General features: G+C 32.0%; 1 pseudogene; it reads right to left on the bottom strand.

Moving 5' to 3' along the window:
* Positions 1–4,088: 4,088 nt before the first annotated feature.
* The window catches only part of LOC107030043, a 15,482-nt pseudogene continuing 12,750 nt past the window's right edge, over positions 4,089–6,820 (bottom strand).

The raw sequence follows: 6,820 nt of genomic DNA, 5'->3' as shown, positions 1-6,820 counted from the left end.
TATATATGTATGTATATATATATATGTATATATACATATATATATACATATATATATATAAATATACATATATATACATATATATATACATATATATATATATATGTATATATATATATATATATATATATATATAATTCTTTTTTTCCTTGATCACTATGACTAGAAAAATGTGTCGTAGATTGAACGAAGTGCATTTTTTAAATATGTAGATTACTGATTTTTTAAGAATGTAGTAACAATAGTTAATTGTAATTAGATCGAAAGTCACTATAGATTTAGAGGCATTTAGAAAGATTGTTAATTGCCACTAAATACATATTTAGCAGTAATTAAGATATTATTGTTAAAGATCATTTTTACATGCCCCAATCCTGCACTCTAGACGTGACTGACACTTGAGAACAATTGCTAGCCCAAGCAAACCCTTGGTTTGCTAACTATGACACATAGGACTCAGTAGAACACACCGAAGCTTTAATAGATGAGCATTTATGAAATTTAAAGAACTTTATAACAACATCTGAAAATACTTAATATAACTAGTGTTTAAAAAAACACTTGAGAAAAATATTGGAAACTGTCTAACTCTGCCTGTCAATGAAGCCTCTAAAATCGAAATATTGGTGTAAAAAAAGGCGCACTACAGTTCAAAACCCTACTGCTATAGAATAATAAAAATAGAGTTCACTAAAAGGAGGGAGGTCTTAGCAGATGCTACTGAGTAGATGAAGTGATCTCAACGCAACGCCTGTTGATGATCCATGATACCATCATCATAAAAAGATGCAGGCAAGATGACATTAGTATATGGAATATGCGAGTATTTAATATGTCTGAATAAAACAATAGTCACATTGATGACTGAATACACATAAAGTAAGACAATATATGAACAAGTACTGAAAATCATTTGTACTTTACAATAACATATGTAGCAAAAGCATTATGAGAATAAACATTACATTGTCTGGGGAGTTTCTCTAACAGAAAACCACCAGTATGATTCTAGGAATGATATAACATTTCATCATCGTTGCAAGGTTCATCCTATACTTTTCCAGGGTATAGGATGCTACCTATAACTATGGATCCATCTCATAAGCCTTGTGGAGGTAGTGAGGAGTTTTCTGAAAAGTTGGTGTGATCCTATTCTACGTTAGCCACTAGGTTTATGGGACTTCAAGTAAAAAAAGATTCTTACCCAATTCACTGCTCGATACTACTCCCGAAAAAAACCATATGAACTATGTGCAATCACCCTTTACAGAGAAAGGGACTATTTCTTTACTTTACTTTCAATTTTCTTTAAAGAAGTATTTTTGGAAGAAACTCAATTATTCTCTTTCGCTTTATCAACTGCTAAATAGTACATATGAAACCACTTGATTCTTCCTTTAAAAACGATCTTAGCAACACATTGTTAAAATGTTTACTCATGGACTTACTTTTCAAATTTGAAGTCACTGTCTAAGAAATCTCATACAATAGTATATATGAATAAGACATGTATAAGAAATCAGGGTTCATGTGATACAAATTATGAACAACAATTTAGAATTCAATATGCATAATAGATATTCAAATCTCAATGGTTAAGGAATTTGGAACTTAGAATAAGAAAAAAAACTGAATTCCTATTTCAATAAAACTTCTAATGAACACTAACTATAACCTTCGTTCAACATTATGAGTTACCTTGCATACCTGATTATGAAGCTGTTAGACCGTGAACTTTGGTGGAGACTTCATTTATCTTGAGCTTGTGGATGAACATTAGTTTTCTTTGAGGAAAATCTTTGATCTATAAATCTTTGTGCTTGATCTTGAGAAAAGAAACTCTTTTATGGAGTTCCTAGATTTGAAGAACTTGGGAAAACCATGGATTCAAGGCTTCTCTTTGTATCTTGATTTTTTTACTTTAAGTTATTAGATTTGTTGATGGACAAGAGGAACCCTAGGTGAGTTTTGAAATAAATTCTAGATACTTGCATATTTGGATTAATTGTTTTGAGGGAAAAAGTTGTTAGTTTAATGATATACTCAGTTAAAACACCTAAAATGACTTAGAACAGGGCTAAAAAGCTTGTGAAAGAACCAAACTAATCCTTGAACACATGTAGGAAATTTCTAAAAAAAAACTATCTATGGTCCGTGGTACATTCCAAAATCTGTAGTGTCAGTCGTACAACATTGACTGCCTGACAAGGCTTTACTAAAATGGACATTAACTTTTTCTTTGAACTATAAATGAGGATAACTTGGTGGCAATGGAAAGAGGACTCATAGAGCTTTTATTATTATAAATCATGGGCCACCTAATCATATATATATATATATATATATATATATATATATATATATATATAAAATTAAACCTTAAGCCCGCCTACATGGCACCACCACAACCAAAATTTGCTTTTAAATTTATTATTTCGAAAACTAGCATCCCACTTTCATGAAATGTTGTGACTTATATGAAGAGTTGCGACATTAATGAAGACTTGTGAGTTTTATGAAAACTTGTGACTTTTATGAATAGTAATGACTTTTATGAAGAGTTGTGACTTTTATGAAAAGTTGCGAAAAGGAAGAGTTGCACTTTTATAAAAAGTTGTGACTTTTATGAAAGGTTGTGACCTTTCCGAAGTTGAATGAAAAGTTGCGAATTTTATTGCGACTTTAAGAAAGAGTTGCAATTTTTATGAAAGGTTTTGACCTTTGAAAAGGATTGCAACTTTCCAAATAAATATATAAAAGAAAACCTTAGGCCCGCCTACACGGAACCATCAGAAACCAGAATCCTCCTCCTCCTCCTCCTTCACAACTAAATATTTGTTTATTTTGTTCCGATTAAGTAACTCACTTACACCATTGCTTATGTTACAGATCTTGGTATGTATTTTTACATTCATTAATTTATTCTTTTGTTATTAAGGATAAATGATAAAATGTAATAAATTTTATTTTCCTCTACATTATTAATGTTTGTTACCATGTAATTTTGTATGTAAGATAATATAGTGTTTTAGTTTTAATGAATGATAGTTTTAAAATATTATTTTATAAATTTTGTGATATTAAATTCTTGCGCGAAGCGCGGGTAATCTTAATAGTTCATTATATAGTGGAAAAAAATATCATTTGAAGTTAACCTTAGTATTATCTTATATCAAAACTTAATCGGTAAAGAAGCATCTAGTGAACTTTTTGTTGGGTGATTCATTTGACCTTAATATATGTTCAATCTATTCTCAGACTAGAGAATATACCTTCACACCTAAGCACAACTTAAAATGCAACTGGAAAATTTTTCAGATCTTAATAAATTTTTGGGGTTTTATACATTTTTGGTGTAGTGTGTATGATGATATCTTTAAATAAAAAGCTTTGTGATCCCATGAAGAAAATTTCACTAGATTCATTGCTTTTTGAAAGAAAACAAACTTAGGAAATAACAATGTAAGAAAAGTTGAAGAAAACAATTTTATTGCACTAAGAATGATATATTATTGACTAATATAACAAAATATATGTGTTAAACACTAAAACGTAACTCAAAGAGATAACTATGTCCTATATTTCAACTTCCATCAACCAGTGGCATAACTACATATACCTCACAACGTCCAGTTGGACACTACTCACAAAATATTATACAATTTATAAGAAAATTGTATGAATTATATCAATAAAAATCATTTTCATACATATATATTAAATCTTGGACACCATTTACGAAATTTCTGAATTTTCCATAGTGTTTATTTATTTATTCAACCGCATACAAAATAGTAGAAATCAATTGGTCAATACTATGTATAACTCTATATATGTTGCTTGAATTCTTCAAAAATATCGCAATGTGTGTGCCACATACACCAAAAGTAATGCATTATTGAAAATCGAACATGGGTGCGGCAACAATTTTGGGAAGTCTGAGAAACCTAGAAATAACTTAATAAAACTACAAGCCAAGATTCACCATATATAAATAAAAATCCAAGGTTTTCAATCTTGAACCTCATATGTATATATCTTCAACTTGTGATGTATTGTTCTGAAGCCACATTGAAAATTTTGAAGACTTATGTATCAGCTCTGTGATTCTTCCGAGTAAACTCAAAGAGGGTACGCCATTAGAATTCGGGATATATTTGCGGGTTGTTGGCGTTCACCAATTTAGTTGGTGGACTTAGTACCTCATCTTTTTCTGGATAAAGAACGAAAGAAGGTGATTCCTAGGAGTCTTGTTGTTTACCAAATCTTTGTGCAAGCAACTTTTGTATCTACCATCCCAAAGCGCCTGCATAAGGGAAAAACAAAAATGTTATAACCCAGTTGGTCAATTACGCGAAGGAAATCATATTCATGTTGTACGTCCTAAGAATTATCATGAAGTATATCATTGCACATCGTCATGTGAAAAGATCATGTATCATTTTTCACATAAATATGTATTGTTTGTCCACTTGTCTATGTTTTTATGATTTTTACATAATACATTACTTTATTATGTAGTGCTGGCGTGTAAATTTTCTAATCATAAGTGTGTCTCCTGTTAACGACAAAAGCATTGAAATTTGGGCTGATGGAGTACCATTCGTTGTCCACAAAAACATGAAATTCGTTAAAACAATGTTGATGGAAAACGATAAATGATGTTAGATCATAGTGAGACCTTGCTCCTAATGTGAGCTCTGGTTTCTTACACGGTGGATAGTAGTTGAGTTTCACAATAGATTCATTATTTGCGGATTATTTTTTAAAGTGGATCTTTTGTATGCCTAGGGTCGTCCCTAAGAGATCCATGATCCTAAGAGGAAGTGTTCTCATAGAATTGCAATGTTCTTGATAAACACTCCCGTATAGTTAAAGGAAAATAGGTTAGTTCATTTACATAATCGAAATGTAAAAATAGATAGTCCTTTTGTTTGCATGTGTTCGTCTAGTTTTGATTTGATATGAAGTTTAAGAAGGTAAAGAATGACTTTTGAATAATATAGTCTTAGACTAAAAATATGTAAAATGTTCTAGAATATCATTAAGTTTTGTGGTCTTAAACATGTCATGCCTAAAAAAGAAAAAAAAATATGTTTTTTAAACTTACCAAAAAAGAAAAAGTGTTTCCAAGTTAGGCACCTTTTTAGATTGTACGGTTGTCACTTTTTTCGCAAGGTTATAAGTTATAACTATTATAAATAATTGTGACTTTCCCCAAGTTACTTGAATTCCAAGTATGATTTGATCTCTTATCGTTGAATTCTAATTCTTATAATTGAGATTATACTTCGTCAGGTATGTTGGATTTTTAATGATTGTTCATTCTTATCTTATCACATTAACCCCATTTAGTTTTGAATTGTTGAAAGTTTTTTACATTATTACTTTCATGCATTGACTACAAAATTAAAGCAAGCAAAAGTATTTTAAATTACCGTAGAGAAGAGTTTTAACGGAACACTACATGTTTCATATGCATTATTTTCACAGTAAAAGTATGATTTGTTTTAAGAAATCATAACATGTTCCAGGAAGAAGTTTTAGTCCATTAAAATAAAGGACAAATATTCCTTAAAGAAGTACTTTTGAGCAATAACTGAACATAGATATTACTATGATCATAAGGTAACATTATGGGAGTCGTATTGAGCACCTATATGGGTAATAGTTAAAATAGATTGAACCCCTAATATGTGCAACTAGTATAAATAGGATCATGGTATTGCTTCGGGTGACTCCTCACTCAACCACGTTGGGCTTTTTAGATGGATACATATGTTCAGTTTTGTTTTTCTATATTCCAGCAAGGTATAGTATGACTCTGGCAATGGGGGTTAGGCGTTATATCGTCATGAGGATCCTAGTGATGGTTTTGAGTTAGAGAAGCTCCCAAGAAATATATAGAATATTATTTAAGTGTTGCTATTGATCTAGGACATATTTATATATATAAAAGCCTAATTAATCCCAAATGTGAGCTAAGTTTTTGAGAGTGTAACTCCATATCATTGATTTTTATGGTAAATGATGAGTCCAATATTTGACTGATTTAGGGCTTTGTTTTGATAGTTTTAAAAGCATCAAATGCCTAATTTATTTTATAAACTGATGTTAAAACATCATTGTCAGGTATATGAGCAAATGAGAAAGGCAAGGACACTACTAGGAAAAAAGGAGAAAAAAAGGTGAAGAAGTAGAGAAAAGGCGATCACGGTGATCAGCAGTACAAATCGGCAAACCACCGAGTGGTTCTCTAGTTCTCCTATCGTTCTAGTGTACCAACCTTGGGGGAAGTGATCAAGCCGGCGACATAAATGGGCAATCAGCGAAACGCCGATGGGTTCAGCGATAGCACACTAAATAACCCAAAGTTACAGGACTTGGATGCTAAGAACCAATAAAATTTTGGTATGGAAGAGAGCAAAGGGCGGATCGCCAAACCACTCGATGAGCCCGACTTATCTCGCCCAAATTTTGGGAAACTATAAATTGAGTTTTAAATTTTAGATTTATTATCATGTAGCTAAACTATCTGTAACGACCTGTTTAGTCGTTTTAAGCAGCAGATTTTATTTCTGGAAAAACTGGCTGAGTCGACGGATCCCACGACGGACCGTCATGGGCACGACGGACCGTCGAGGGGGTCTCGTTCAAAAACACTTAGAATTCTGAAATTTGGGTACTGAAATCGACTCTCTGAACTTCGTGACGACATGGCAGGACGGACCGTCGTGGGCACGACGGACCGTTACAGACCCTTTAGTGGAATTGAGTCTCTGAACTCTGTGACGGAGCAGCAGGACGGACCGTCGCAGGC

This window comes from Solanum pennellii, chromosome 9 (assembly GCF_001406875.1).
Source record: "Solanum pennellii chromosome 9, SPENNV200".
Lineage (NCBI taxonomy): Eukaryota > Viridiplantae > Streptophyta > Magnoliopsida > Solanales > Solanaceae > Solanum > Solanum pennellii.
Note: the sequence above shows the minus strand (reverse complement) of the source record. Positions and strands in the feature narration are given on the sequence as shown.